Genomic DNA, 13428 nt, shown 5'->3' with positions numbered 1-13428 from the left:
ACAGTATCAGGATTAGCAGGGTGAGAATCACCATGATGAAAATCATTAGATTTGGAGACCCTAGGAGCACATGAGTAATAAGAACCACAACCAATGTACTCACAAGTTCTCAACTGTCCTTGTATTAAGAATCTTACTAAGCCAATAAACAATATCAAAAACATGGCAATACAATTCAAAAGAAAGGGGTAAAACAGCATGTCTAGTCCTAATACTGGCATCTCTTACATTTCCTGGAACAGACCCTGAGGAGTCAACCATTATTATCATCAATCATCATCATCAGTAGTTGTCATCCTGGCGTCTTTTTCCCTCAAGGCACGCAGTCCAGGATACAGCCTTTACAGTGTGTTAGCCTAATGCCCTTGTACCATATGCTTATGCATAATGGTTTCAGCTCCTTTTCTTTATCTGTACTTCCACACTCCACTAATTTCAAGGTGCCTTGTTTTTCATAGGCTAGCGCCTTAGTTTCTCTTTCATTCATTAGCATTTATGTCAATAAGTTACTATAGTAACATGCGGTCATTGCAGAATTCCTCAAAATGCTATTACTGGTCATCATGTGATACTAACTGATACATTGCGACATATTTCCTAGTCTATTGCTGCATAGTTGTCAGAACATCACCACATCTTTTACTGTAATCTTACACTTTACCAATACTAGTCATGCCGACCTGTTTCTGACCTGAGGCCTTCTATGGCCAAGCTATATCTTACAGACCTAGAGCCTATAGGCCTTGCATTACAGCCTTATCGTTCCTATATACCTAATACACACTCATCAGTGATACATACTTATTAGTCACCTACCCCTGTGGTGTCAGCCTACTTATATTTTACCACTTAAACCTACAACTCAAATCTAATCTAATACCCCACATTAATTACCCAAGTATACAATTATATATATTTCTTTTCTTCAGGTCTGGGAAACATACTCTGAGTGTCACAGCTAAGTACAAGGTGAAACAGATTGTTTAGCATAAGTAGTTAACATATTTCAAGGGACCATTCAAGGTGAAGTGGCCTGTTAACATCCTTCCAGTCATAGGGGAGAAAGGAAGGGGAAGGAAAAGCATGTATCTTAGCTACAATTTCCTACCTCAACTTGTATTTCTGACTCAGGTCTTCTCCTCCATCTTACAGGCTGGCATCACTCGCAAACCATATTTTCTGTTTCTGTAATTTATTTTGTCTTTCTTGTATCGTTCTTCTGCCACAATGCACATCGAGGGCAGCAAGCAACTGCCTGTATTGCCAATGTCACATTAAAGTGGTAATCACCAGATCTGAAAGGGAACCACTTAAGTCATTTTTCTGTAGGTTAGCCCCAAATTGCTTTTATGAGGCTTCAGAGTTTCTGCCGATCTGGTCCCCTCCTCCGAAAAGGGTATCCACACTTCTCAGTCAGGTGTGGCAGGAAACTTTAGGGGTGCACAGTATCCCAAATGTGTCACTACCTCTTCTTTAAAGAACTGACGTAGCCAAAACAAAGGATTTGAAGCATGGTTTGTGAACTAATGGTGCATGCTGAAGAAACAGGTAGACACTTATGGAGGAAACGCTTGAAACAGGGAACATTCAAATCTTTTCTCCTTCTCTGGCAGAGAGGAGGGAATTGAACCTGGGACGCCCCATTCCAGGAGAATGCTATAACTACTGAGCTGAAAGTTATATGGTGACCACCATTTCCTCCCCCAACCATTTGGTGTGGAGCAAAGCAGACACCTAACTCGTTACTTTGAGAAACAACTTATCCACCTAAGCTGCCTGACTCCGGGTGGTGGGTTCCCATTTGTGAATCGCTAAGCAGAAATGCCTCCCTGGCTTAGTCCCTCTCAGAGAGAGGTGGGCTGACAACCCTCTTGTCAGCATCTCCCATGGGCTGGTTTAGGCAGCATTCTGTCTAGCCTTGTGGCTTTTGTGGATCACATTCTAAAGTGTCTGTCTCTCCCCATTCAATATATTGGGAGCCTAGGCACCTAACTCAGGCTTTGTGGGTCTCAGCATTGTTCCTATGATTTTTTTTTAGGCTCCTAAAGGTTAGGCACTGTGATGCTCAGCATTGCAACACCTACGTCCCTTTGTGCATCCCGCCACTAGCTCTCAGCCCTGTTCAGCCTCCCAGCACTGGAGCTCTCTAGCTCAGGAAGGTCAGCAGACTAAGCCCTCTGCTGGTCTCCCAGCCAATTCCTCTTTTCCCACGGAGGGCATGCAGAGCTTGCTGCTCTCTGCAGACTCTGTCTCTCTCAGGCAGCTCTCACATGCCCGTTTCTTTGCTCTTCCAGTCTATGCTCCCAGGCAAGCCTGATTCACTAGGTGTCTCTCTCTTCTTAGCCCCAGGGGCCTTCTTTTAAGCTAGCTGGGCATGGGAGGGGGACACCTTATCCTTAAGATTACATTATATCTAGCATGATATTCACAACTCTGAACAATTCCACTGACAAACAAATGTTGAAGTCGTTTATGCTCTAAAGCAGAGGTTTTCCAAACAGGGGTCTGTGAACTACTGTGGTGGTCTGGTGATCACTCGGTTAAATGGTGCTGATTTCCATGCCTTGTTTCCTACAAAGGGAAACAGAACAGTTGGGCAGAGGAGATTAAAAGAAGAGCAAAAGTAGGCAGTGTGATTAATATCTTTTCTTATCATGCTCACAAAAGTGAAATATTATACAGGGGCAGGAAGCCTCTTATCAAGGTTGCCTGTTTCCAGTTGCTTATAACTTTGCCAGACTTTAACCATTCATGTTGAAATTTTATATGCTTGCATCTGCTTCAGGCTGATTATTATTATTTGTTTTTGGAAAATTTCAGCCAAAACTATTGTTTTTCTGAGAACAAGGTTGGGGGGAAAATACATTGTTTCTCCCATGTTTAAAAAAATCCTTGTGACCTTTTCCTCTAAAAGATTTAGCACCTTCATGCTCTGGAGCAGGGACCTGACAGTTGGCGGAAGGTGACCTTTCTGTCAGGGATGTGCCTTTTTTCTTCCCCAGGAAAATCTGCCCACATTTGGCCAATTCATAAGCCTTTGGGGAAAAAACAATCACAGTTCACACATGCTCATAGAAACTTCTTTGATTTTAGTAGCTAAAATCTCTGAAGATTCTGTTCTCACTGGGCATGCTTGAGCCTTTCACAGCTCTCCGTGCTGAACAGATTGTGCATGCACCATGCCCACAGAGCAGCTGAGTATGCACCAACCCATCACAGGTCCCACCTGCGATCAGACTGCTCATGTGTCATCCCCACAGAGCAACTGAGCATTCTCCATCCACCCATAGGACTCCTTCAGTGCACTGGCTGGGCATGCACTGTGAATTAATCTCTCTTGTATAGTGAAGGAGGCTGTTGTCAGTAAGACTCCTGTGTCATCTATGCAGAAGCTGGAAGGTGTGTAGTGAATGAGGCAGGGGATGAGAGGAAGAGAAAGGACGGTCTCACAGTTAAGGTAGTTGAATGCTACCCTGGAGAACTGGATTCTTTCCTTGTGTCTATCACAGAGTTCCTATGTGATCTTGGGCTAGTCACTTAAACCAAATCTTTCACAGGTGGTCACTAATTGTGTTCCTCATTCTCTGGGTGCCTGACTTAAGACCCTGGGGTCTGATTTGAAGAACTGCTGAGCACTAACAGCTGCAACTGAAGTCAATGGGAGCTGTGCTTTGAACATAGAAAGTGCTATGTACTCTAAAAAAATCAGGTCCTACGTGTCTCAGATTGGGCACTCAAAACTAGTGGAAACTTTTGTCCTTAACCTTTCTGTGCCTCATCCCCATTTTACAGCTCGGGGACTAATAATACTCCCTCATCTCACAGGACTGTTGTGAAGATTAACTAATTAATGTTTGTGAAACACACAAGTACTATTGTGATGAGCACCTGTCAGAGGGCAGCCCCACCTGGAACGCCGTCCAGCAAGCTGCCTGCCTTAGTTTCCCTCCTTTAGAGTAACCAGTAACTCCATGCATGCTTTCTTGACTCCCTAATACTCTTCCTTGAGGCCAGTTTGTTACTAAAATATAGTTCAAATAATTGATAACAAAAGCCCCAAACATAGTCCATTTCTCACATCCAGCGTATATAGTCCTTACAATCCCACATCCTCCTGACCATTGACATAGCAAATACCACATCTTCGGCCATACTTGGGCTCTTCAGTCCTCTTCTGTCCTTTTACCAGGGCAGCCACCCCAGCCCTTCCAGCGGGAGTGCAACCCTGCTCTTCCCAGCAGGAACACTGCTCCCCTGAAAACCTCTGTGTTGGGAGTCCATCCTCACCAGAGAATCATGCCTCACTTCACCTGTTCCACTATGATCTCATCTCAGAGACAGGCCAACAAGTAGGCCCTTCCACTGATTACCTGGCTCCAGCTCGGAGAGGTCAGCAGGTAAGTCCCTCTATTACTCCTGTGCCTTCAGCCCTCTCCAACAGTTCTCCAGCTTAGAAGCCAGCAGGCAACATCCTCTGATGCTCTCTGGTCTTCAGCCTTCTCCAGCCTTCTGGCCTGGGCAGGTTAGCTGGCAAATCGCTTTCCTGCCTTCAGCCTTCCAACAGGAAAATATGCAACTTCCTACAGGAACTTCCTAGTCTCTGGCAACTTTCACCTGCCAATCTCCTGACTCTTTCAGGCTGTTGCCAGGCAGCTGCCTCTTTCCTGATGCAGGCAGCTCTCACCTGCCTCTTTTCCTGACAGAGCCTCTACTGTCTCAGTCTCTCCACATTTATATGGCTTGGGCACTTTCTTATAACCCTAACTGGGAAGCAGCCGATGAGTTACAGCTGCTCTATTCTTAGGCGGAGCATTCATTTGATTTTAAACAAGATACAGTCTTCTTTTGGGTGGATTGTCCCTTGTCTGGTACTGAGACAAAACCAGATGTCAGATGTAGATGTTTGACAGAGGACACCATTTGGAAGAGCGCAGTGCACTTCTCCCACCAGTGTCACCTTGCACTCACCATGCATGCAAAGTCATGCTTGAAGGGGTGGGGTCGCACCGGGGGCAGGTGGGCATATGCCATTCCTGGAAGTACCAGACTATCCAGCATTCTGGGAATGCGTCAGTGGCCACCCTAACTAGACTCTTCCTTCTTAAATGAAGTGCCACCTTGTGACAGCACCACAGAAAAGCCCATGAGAAAATTAATAATTCTATCTTCAAACCAGGGTTTGAATAGTGTGCAGTCAGTAAAGCATGGGGTCCCACACTGAGCAATGAGGAGAAAACAAAATATTGAATAACTGCTCATCAAGTGAGCACCATCCATTCTGTACACTAAATGAGGCAGGAGTCCTCTGGAAAAAATAGTACGTGATCATTAAATTAAAACTATCATAATACATATGCACAAGGGGGGCAAATTAAGATTGAACAGACAACCTTTATTCTAGCATTTCCTAACTTTTGAGTGCTTGACTTTAACATCTTAATACTGTTCATGTAATGTAATGTCCTATGTGCAATATATATATATATATATATATATACACACACACACACACACATACACACACACACATACATGCCCTGCAGGTAGCAACACCTATAGTTAAGTTTGCCCAACACTTTCTATTACAAGATCCTGGTTTCGGCTGCTTATAACTTTGCCAAACTTAAACCAGTGGGGTAAAATTTTCCACATCAGTGTCTGCCTCAGGCTGAATTTGTTTAGGAAGTTCCAGCTAAAATGGTTCGGTTGTTTCTGAGAATGAGATTGGGAGGGAAAATACATTGTTTTCCCCATGTCAAAAAAATTCTTACAAACATTTCACTGAGAAGCTCAACTCTCTGAGTTCCAGTCAGGCTGTTTCTTCCTTCTCCTCCAGGCTGCCTGGGCAACAACAGGGGCAGGGATTGCAGAAAAAGAAAGGGTGGTATTGTAGTTAATGTGACTGAATGCCACACTGGTGAATAGGAATCTATCACTGCCTCTGCCACAAAGTTCCCAAGGGATGATGGTCAAGTTATGTAAGCCAAATTTTCCACAGGTGGTTACCGTGTGCTCTTCATTTTCTGTGTTCCCAGTTTGAGAGACCTGCGGTCTAATTTTCAGAAGTACTGAGCACTGACAGTTGCAGCTGTGGTCAATGGGACCTGTGCTTTGAACCAGCTGCGCTGACTTTCTAATCTGCAGGGGGGTGCTCAACTTCACTCCTTCCCCCCCACTCCAGCCCCCCCCACTCCACTCCTTCCCCCCAAACCTCCACCCCCACCATGCCTCTTCTCCACCCCTACTCCATCCCTTCCCCCAAGTCCCCACCCCTGCCCAGCCCCACCTCTTCATGCTCCCTTCCCCCGAGCACACACCATCCCTGCTCCTTCCCAGCCTCAGAAAGGAATAATGAGGCTAAATTAATCTTGGGTACAGCATGCCGAGAACTTCAGATGAAAGAGCTACAGAAATAAAATGTATTATTAGAAAGAGGAAAGTACCCTTTTATATTTCATTACTTGACTGAAAAAAAATTTCAGCTATGGAATCCCATTTTTTCTTCTATATCTGAGTTTAGGAATACATTCAAGTAAAGTTACTTATTTATTTAAACATGAATTTTTTTCTTACCCATCAAATGGGAATGAAAATGCTGTGAGAGCAAGCACCATTCTAAGCTTCCATAGACCTAATTAAAACCTGGTTTAACTGTATTAGTTATCCAACTATTACAACTCACACTGCAGGACATAAAAGATTCATGTCAGTAGAGATTTAAACTCACAAGAGTAGAACGTTACTTAACGGTTAGTGAACTGTACTGAATCTTCCTTTAAGCAATTTCTCTTGTTCTCTCTGTGTTACGATGCACTTGATTTGACCCAACTCTTGTGAAAATCCCATGCACCAAAAAATATTATGGGTTTGCTACTATTACCCCTCTAATCCAAGTACAACTCCGGGGTGTGAATGACTAGTGCTTTGCTTCATAGAGCAGTATTCGTTTAAGGAAAATGGAAATACGCTCTGCTAGAAGTTATTAGCTAGCATTAAAGTTCTCGGCAACAGTACAAGAGTGTAATGAGTAATTAATTTCCTATTTTCACTTCTAGAAAAGTTTCACTATTTATATTTAGGGTATTTCTACACTACAAAGAAAAACCCACAGTCGTGAAACTCAGAGCCTGGGTCAACTGACTGGGGTTAATGGGGCTCAGGCTGTGGAGCTACAAATAGTTGTGTAGACATTCCTGCTCACACTGGCGTCTGGGCTTGGAGACCCAGTGGCGGGACTGGGGGAGGGTCCAGAGCCCAGGCTCCAGCCCAAGTCCAAAAGTGTACACTGCTATTTTTAGCCTTGCAGCCCAAGCCCTGAGAGACTGAGTCAGTTGACCCAGCTCTGAGACTCAGTGCAGCACGTAGATATCCCCTTCATGTATCTTTGGATATTGCCATCCATTGTTGTGAGCTGCAAACCTGTATGGTGTTTATATTGTGGCTGTTTCAAATTTCTGTGCCTCAATTTTCCCTCAATAAAATAATAAGAATATGGAAACTATGCATATTGAGAGATCCTTCCTTCCATTTCAGTCTCAAAAAATGCTCTCTGTCACTAGGGTCAACAGTTTAATATCATGTGTGTTCTCACAGTATGTCCAGCCTGGTCAGAATATGGAAATCTTACAACCTGTTGTCTTGAGATTTCCTGCCCAATATGCAGACTGCAGAGATCTGACTATATAGAGGAATCCTTGAATAGCATCTAAATGTCTGACTGGATCTTTTAAAGGTTACCCCATCAGAAGTGATTGTACTCCTCAATAATTTAGTTCTACAGTGAAAAATACATACAAACATTATAAGTCACTGTGCAGTATTTAACTAGGCGCTTCTTGGTTTTTTTTATTCTGTGTATTGCAACTTTAAATTTCTAAACATTCTGCAGGCAGGCAGAGATTGAGTCATTTGTTCCTGAAGTTCCATCCAGACTGTCAGAAAAGACGCATGTACATGCATATATATATATATATATATATATATATATATATATATATATATATATGTATATACACTCACACAGTGTGCTCTCTGATGCAGACTTCACTTTTGTTCTCATTTTGTTGTCTTAATCTAAAATAAAAGTAATTCAAGCTGGAAGTATCTGTTTGCTTTTCCCTAAAGAAAAAACATACCCATCATCAATATAAATATTCCATTCCCACATAGTGATCAGTGGCAAGTCTTAAACGCAGAAAGGGTTACACTTTCCAAAAGTTAATGATCATTTCAATATGTCTGTCTCTAAAGGTTACTGCAGTAACATTTCCTGAATACCCTTTAACAATTTAATGGTAGCCTGGCAGTGGCATCAGGGCAAATAAATTTAAGTGACATACAGATTGCAGTAGAAAAATACAATGAATCAATGTGTTTCTAACAAAGACGTGACTTGAAAAAGATTGTCTTATGAATATGACTCCGGAACACAGGTCAAAGTCTTTCTTGGTGATAAAAACAAATCAGTCAGTGTTCTTAGAGATGAATATAATAAACCATCAGGAAAGCCATACAGCTGTCTTAATGCCATTTAGTGAGGCGAGAGTCATTATTATTCCACCTTCACACTTAAAGTTTGGTGATAACATTAGCTCCAGTAATTGACAAAGTAGCCTCCCTGATTAATGTGAGATACCTCCAGAAATGACAGCAGAACTCAATGTAGAAACATGATACCTTGCTGGTCACAGAAAACAAAGCCTGCCTGACATTGGGAACACAATGCTGAACTTAACTGGTAGGATAGAATATTAATTGCTAAGAAACTTCAAACAGGATATGAAACGTAGCTGACTCGAAGAACATTTGTGTTAGGAACAGGCATACGGTTTGGGGGGTAGCAAATATTTTGCATGGAAAAAAATACCTTCCATCTAGGGACGTCACTTTACAGATATTACCGAATTACGCTTCCCAATGCCCTGTGTGAGACAAAGAAGTGTTATGCCCCGTTTTACATATGGGCAAAGTGATGAGCAAATTGATGAAGTGACTCGCAAGACATCTGTGATTCAGGTGGAAAAGGAACCCAGACCCTGATTACAGACCTTGTGCTTTAGCCACATCATCAGCCTTCTTTCCTAGCCAACCACACGTGTGCACTATCAACCTGAATTTTTCTAAGGTTCTGGAATGTTGGGCTGATAATTTCCTACCACCAGCCCCAGACATTGCAAGGGCCTTTGCACCTCTGGTTTCTCAATGGAGACAGCAGTGGAAATGTCACAGGAGGCTATTATTGAAATATTTCTGATCTGGACCAGAAACAAACTGCTGGAAATTGTGAGAAAGCCCCATGAGATTTCCTTTGAAAATATTTTAAATAGCTGTTTTTCATTTCACAAATTATTTCTTCAGACTATTACGCACTCAGCAAACCAAGTACTCTAATCTATACCCCATTAAGGCTAGTCAGAATTTTGCCTGGTTACATAAAGCCTAGTTTAATATTCAAAATAGCTAAATGAAGGCCCTGATGTAGTGCTTGGGGCATATGGTATACACCAATGCAAATGCAGAATCGTTTGTGGGAGAAGCGAACTGAAGATTGGCAGAGTAGAAGGGGCAAAGGGATGATATGGTAAGTGAAAGGACCAAATAAGCACACAGGCATTGTAAAGGGCCTCAAAGCTGAGGAAACATAAAATCTCTCTGTATACTTAGTTGTCGTTTGGCCAAGTTATATTTTACTAAGAGGGCTCTCATAGGAGTATTTGAAGGTCATACACAATTAAGAAGTGTTCAGGGTATGAAAATTGTTACTTATTTGTATTGTGGTGGCACCCAAAGGCCCCATTCAGGATCAGGGCTACAATGCACTAAGCATTGCACAAGCAAATTGGAAGACGAAGTCTGTGCTACAAAAGCTCACAATATTATTTAACTGGCATAGATAAGAATCATGAGATGAAATTGAGCACAGGAAAAATTATGGAAGTTCCGGATATTAAGTCTAATAGACTGTGGAATAGTCTCTCAAGAACAGTGGCAGAAGCCCCATCAAAACCCATCAACTTCTAGGGGGCCAGAATTTCACCCCTATACCAGCAAAGCACTCAAGTATATACTGTACTGTAGGGAACAATTATGTGTTGCCAAAGGATGAACAAAATGACCTTCATCCATCCATCTTTAATGGCTGTGAATTGAGGTCCCATCTTAAGTGCGATGCTTCCTGCAGGGAAGGCTGTGCTACATTGCTAGAGATGCCATTCTTTGGAGGAGATATTAAACCATAGCCCCCTTCTGAGCATCTCTAGTAGACTTCCAGATGCAAGTTGGAGATCTCATGGCACCTTTCAGAGCATAAGCTTCTCTAAAACAGAAGAGTAATAACGTGAACTTATCCAGTATCAAATTTAATTTACATAACCTGGACAAGGACTGTAGTTCTGAATCCCTAGCCGGAAAGACCTGCCAAGAAAGACACCATGATCTCAAAAGCCGTTTCTTCTAAGTGCTTGTCAATTAGCGCTAAATCTATCTGATTACTGAAAATACTGGTAATAACAAGTTACTGAAAGGTTGGGTTTGTTTAAATGGAGTTGCCTTTGCTTATAGCCATTAGTTACCTATTCAAAAGCATCTAAGGCCATGTCTATACTACAGGTGCTACAGTGACATAGCTATGGTACCCGGGGCTGTGCTTCTGTAATCCCATAGTGTAGATGCAGACTACAGAGAGAAAAGGGTCTGTAGGAACTCCACTTCCCTGAACAGCAGTAGCTAGGTCAATAGATGCATTCTTCTAAATTACATAGGTGCTTTTGAAAATTTTACTTATCAGGTATTTTACCAGAAATACCCCACAAGCTGTGCAGTTGGTGAACAGTAACCAAATCAATTTTGACATTTTTGTCTAATATTTTAAGAGCCTGGGGCACCATTTTGTCTTTTACACTGACTTAATATCAGCCTTTAAACAATTCATTGAAACAACTGAGGTGGGAGAAGAGGAACGTAGCTCATATAAGCGCTAAATTCACTGGTCTAGATTCTGTGCTGCAACTTTCAGGGAAGAACAGGACAGAAGCCACAACCTAGGACTAGAACTGGTCAGGAATTTTTTGACAAAAAGTTTTTTCATTGGAAAATGCCAATTTGTCAAAATTAAAACTTTCCAAGTTTTCCTGTGAACGTTGAGTTGAAATGAATCTAAGATCTCCAAGAAAAACTCGGAACCAGTGATGTGCCGGGGGGAATCCCTTGAGATCCCCTTGTTAAAATTCCACCACCATATAGAAGGGAGAGGAGAAGAGATCTCTTGGCCTAGGCGAAGTTCACCCCAACTCTTAATACCACGAAATCATCCCTGCCAAAGATGATTTATCCCTAAGGCTCATACAAATACTTTATGCCTTTGAAAGACACTAAAGAGCAGTAGTGCCAGGTATTTCTTTTAAAATATATCCATGGATGAGTACCATCACCTGCCCCCACCCACCATTTACATACACCCATCCACCATTTCAAATTACTCAAGTGTATCATTGTGCTTTACCAGCTAAAGTGTTTATAAATTCTCTTCTTTCCCTGACACTAGGGACAATGGGAAAGGAATTATTTTGCACTTTTTCTTACAGGACCAATGGAAATATGGAATCAGTCACTCTCTTCCTGTACTCTGAAAAGTGAAAACGGCATGTACCAAGGGAAAGTAGATCCCCTATTTGTCAAAGTCATAATAAAACAGAAAAACTCTGCACACAAACTGAGGCCAGAGTCACAATGAACCACTCTGCACTGAGAAGTTTTACACATTCTTATTATCATTTGCATTGTGGATGGCAACAAGATGCTGCCCATCTTTAACCTGTAACAGCCAGAAACATACTACAGTGATGGGCAAACTAAAGCTGCAGATAGCGAGATAAAGACAAAGACAAAGCTGAGGGATGGATATTTTGTATTTGTAGCCAGGTGGTTACCCCGCTCCTGCCCTGAAGGGCTTAAAACAGCCCTGGGAGAGGGCGGTGCAGGGGAAAAGCTGGGCTGATTGGGAAAGCAGCCACAGCTGTAGCCAGTGCAATCAGGGCCCAGCTGGCCCTTATAAGAGGTCTGTGGGCCAGAAGGAGACACTCTCTCTAGCTACAGAGAGAGAAGAACCTGGCTGCCTGAGAAGCTGAGAAGGGTATCTAGGGGGGAGCAGTGCTGGGGAAGGGCAGAGGGAGCTGGGGGAGCTCCAGCCTAGCAAAGCCCCAGGCTACAGGCCAAACTAAGGGCCCACAAAAGAGTCCCAGGGCTGCAGAGAGGCAGCCCAGATAGAGGCAGAGGCAGCTGGTGCAACCTCTCTTGCCGATGATGAGTGGTTTACAGACTGCTGTCTGCCCCATTGAGTGGCGGCTAAATGGAGACTGGCAGTAGCCACTGAGGCAAGGTGGGGATATGGGGTTGGGGTTCCCCTGGGAGGGGAGACCCAGAGACAGTGGGTTCCTGCTGCAGGCAGAACCCTGAAGTAGCGGGGCACTGGGGTCTGGGAGGGGCACAGGGGGCCAGCGGTGGGCAAGCCACCAGCCTGCAGAGGGCACTCTGGGCTGGAAGAGCTAATTCCCAAGATGACCAGCAGGAGGCACCATGCCAGTGAGTTGTCCCCCCGCTACAGCATTGTATTTGATTCATTACAATCTGCTTGTGCAAAGCCTCAGCACCAGATGGGGAGAGTTACAAACAAAGGGCCAGATTGTAATTGATCCCTATATGAGAGTATAGGGAAGGCGATGCAGTGTAAAGACTCTCCTTTCCCTGTACTTCCGCTCAGATGCCAACCACTTCATGTAAGGGCTGTGCAGGCCCTGCTCCTTCTGTGAATGGTACCCAAAAAGGATGGAGTGAAAGCAGGGCCATGCCTAGGGTTACCATATTTAGTGCCTCCAAAAGGAGGACACTTTAAAGGGGCCCCAGCCCCGCCCCCAGCCCCGCCCCCGCTCCCGCCCCAATCCCGCCCCCTCCCCAAAGTCTCCGCCCCCTCCCCTGCTTCCCGCGAACATTTGAGTCGCGGGAAGCCTGAAGCAGGTAAGGGGGGGTGTGTGGGGGTGTGTGTGTGTGGGGGGGGGGGGGCGCGGCCCACCCCCGGCACCGCAGGTCCCCAGCCCGTCCCCCGAGCCCCCGGCCCGGCCCGGCACCGCCGGCCGAGCTCCCGACCCGGCCCCCGAGTCCCCGGCCCGGCCCGGCACCCGGCCCCCCCGAGCACCGTCGGCACCCGGCACCCGAGCCGCCGGCCGAGCCCCCCGGCCCGGCCCGGGCACCGGGCCCCCCCGAGCACCGTCGGCACCCGGCACCCGAGCCGCCGGCCGAGCCCCCCGGCCCGGCCCGGGCACCGGGCCCCCCCGAGCACCGCCGGCCGAGCCCCCGGCCCGGCACCCGGCACCCGAGCCGCCCGGCCCCGGGCCCCCCCGAGCACCGCCGGCCGAGCCCCCGGCCCGGCACCCG

At 45.0% G+C, this 13428-nt stretch overlaps 1 long non-coding RNA gene across 1 annotated transcript in view; it reads left to right on the top strand.

The window, feature by feature from the left end:
• LOC135983193 (uncharacterized) overlaps positions 1 to 11825 on the top strand; it is a 43694-nt gene extending 31869 nt beyond the window's left edge. The window contains exon 3 of the long non-coding RNA XR_010600746.1: positions 11583 to 11825. This is a non-coding gene — a long non-coding RNA (uncharacterized LOC135983193). The remainder of the gene's footprint in view (positions 1 to 11582) is intronic.
• The last annotated feature ends 1603 nt before the right edge of the window (positions 11826 to 13428 follow it).

Source organism: Chrysemys picta, chromosome 4 (genome assembly GCF_011386835.1).
Source record: "Chrysemys picta bellii isolate R12L10 chromosome 4, ASM1138683v2, whole genome shotgun sequence".
NCBI lineage: Eukaryota > Metazoa > Chordata > Testudines > Emydidae > Chrysemys > Chrysemys picta.
The sequence above is the reverse complement of the archived record's forward strand: the minus strand, read 5'-3'. Positions and strand labels throughout refer to the sequence as shown.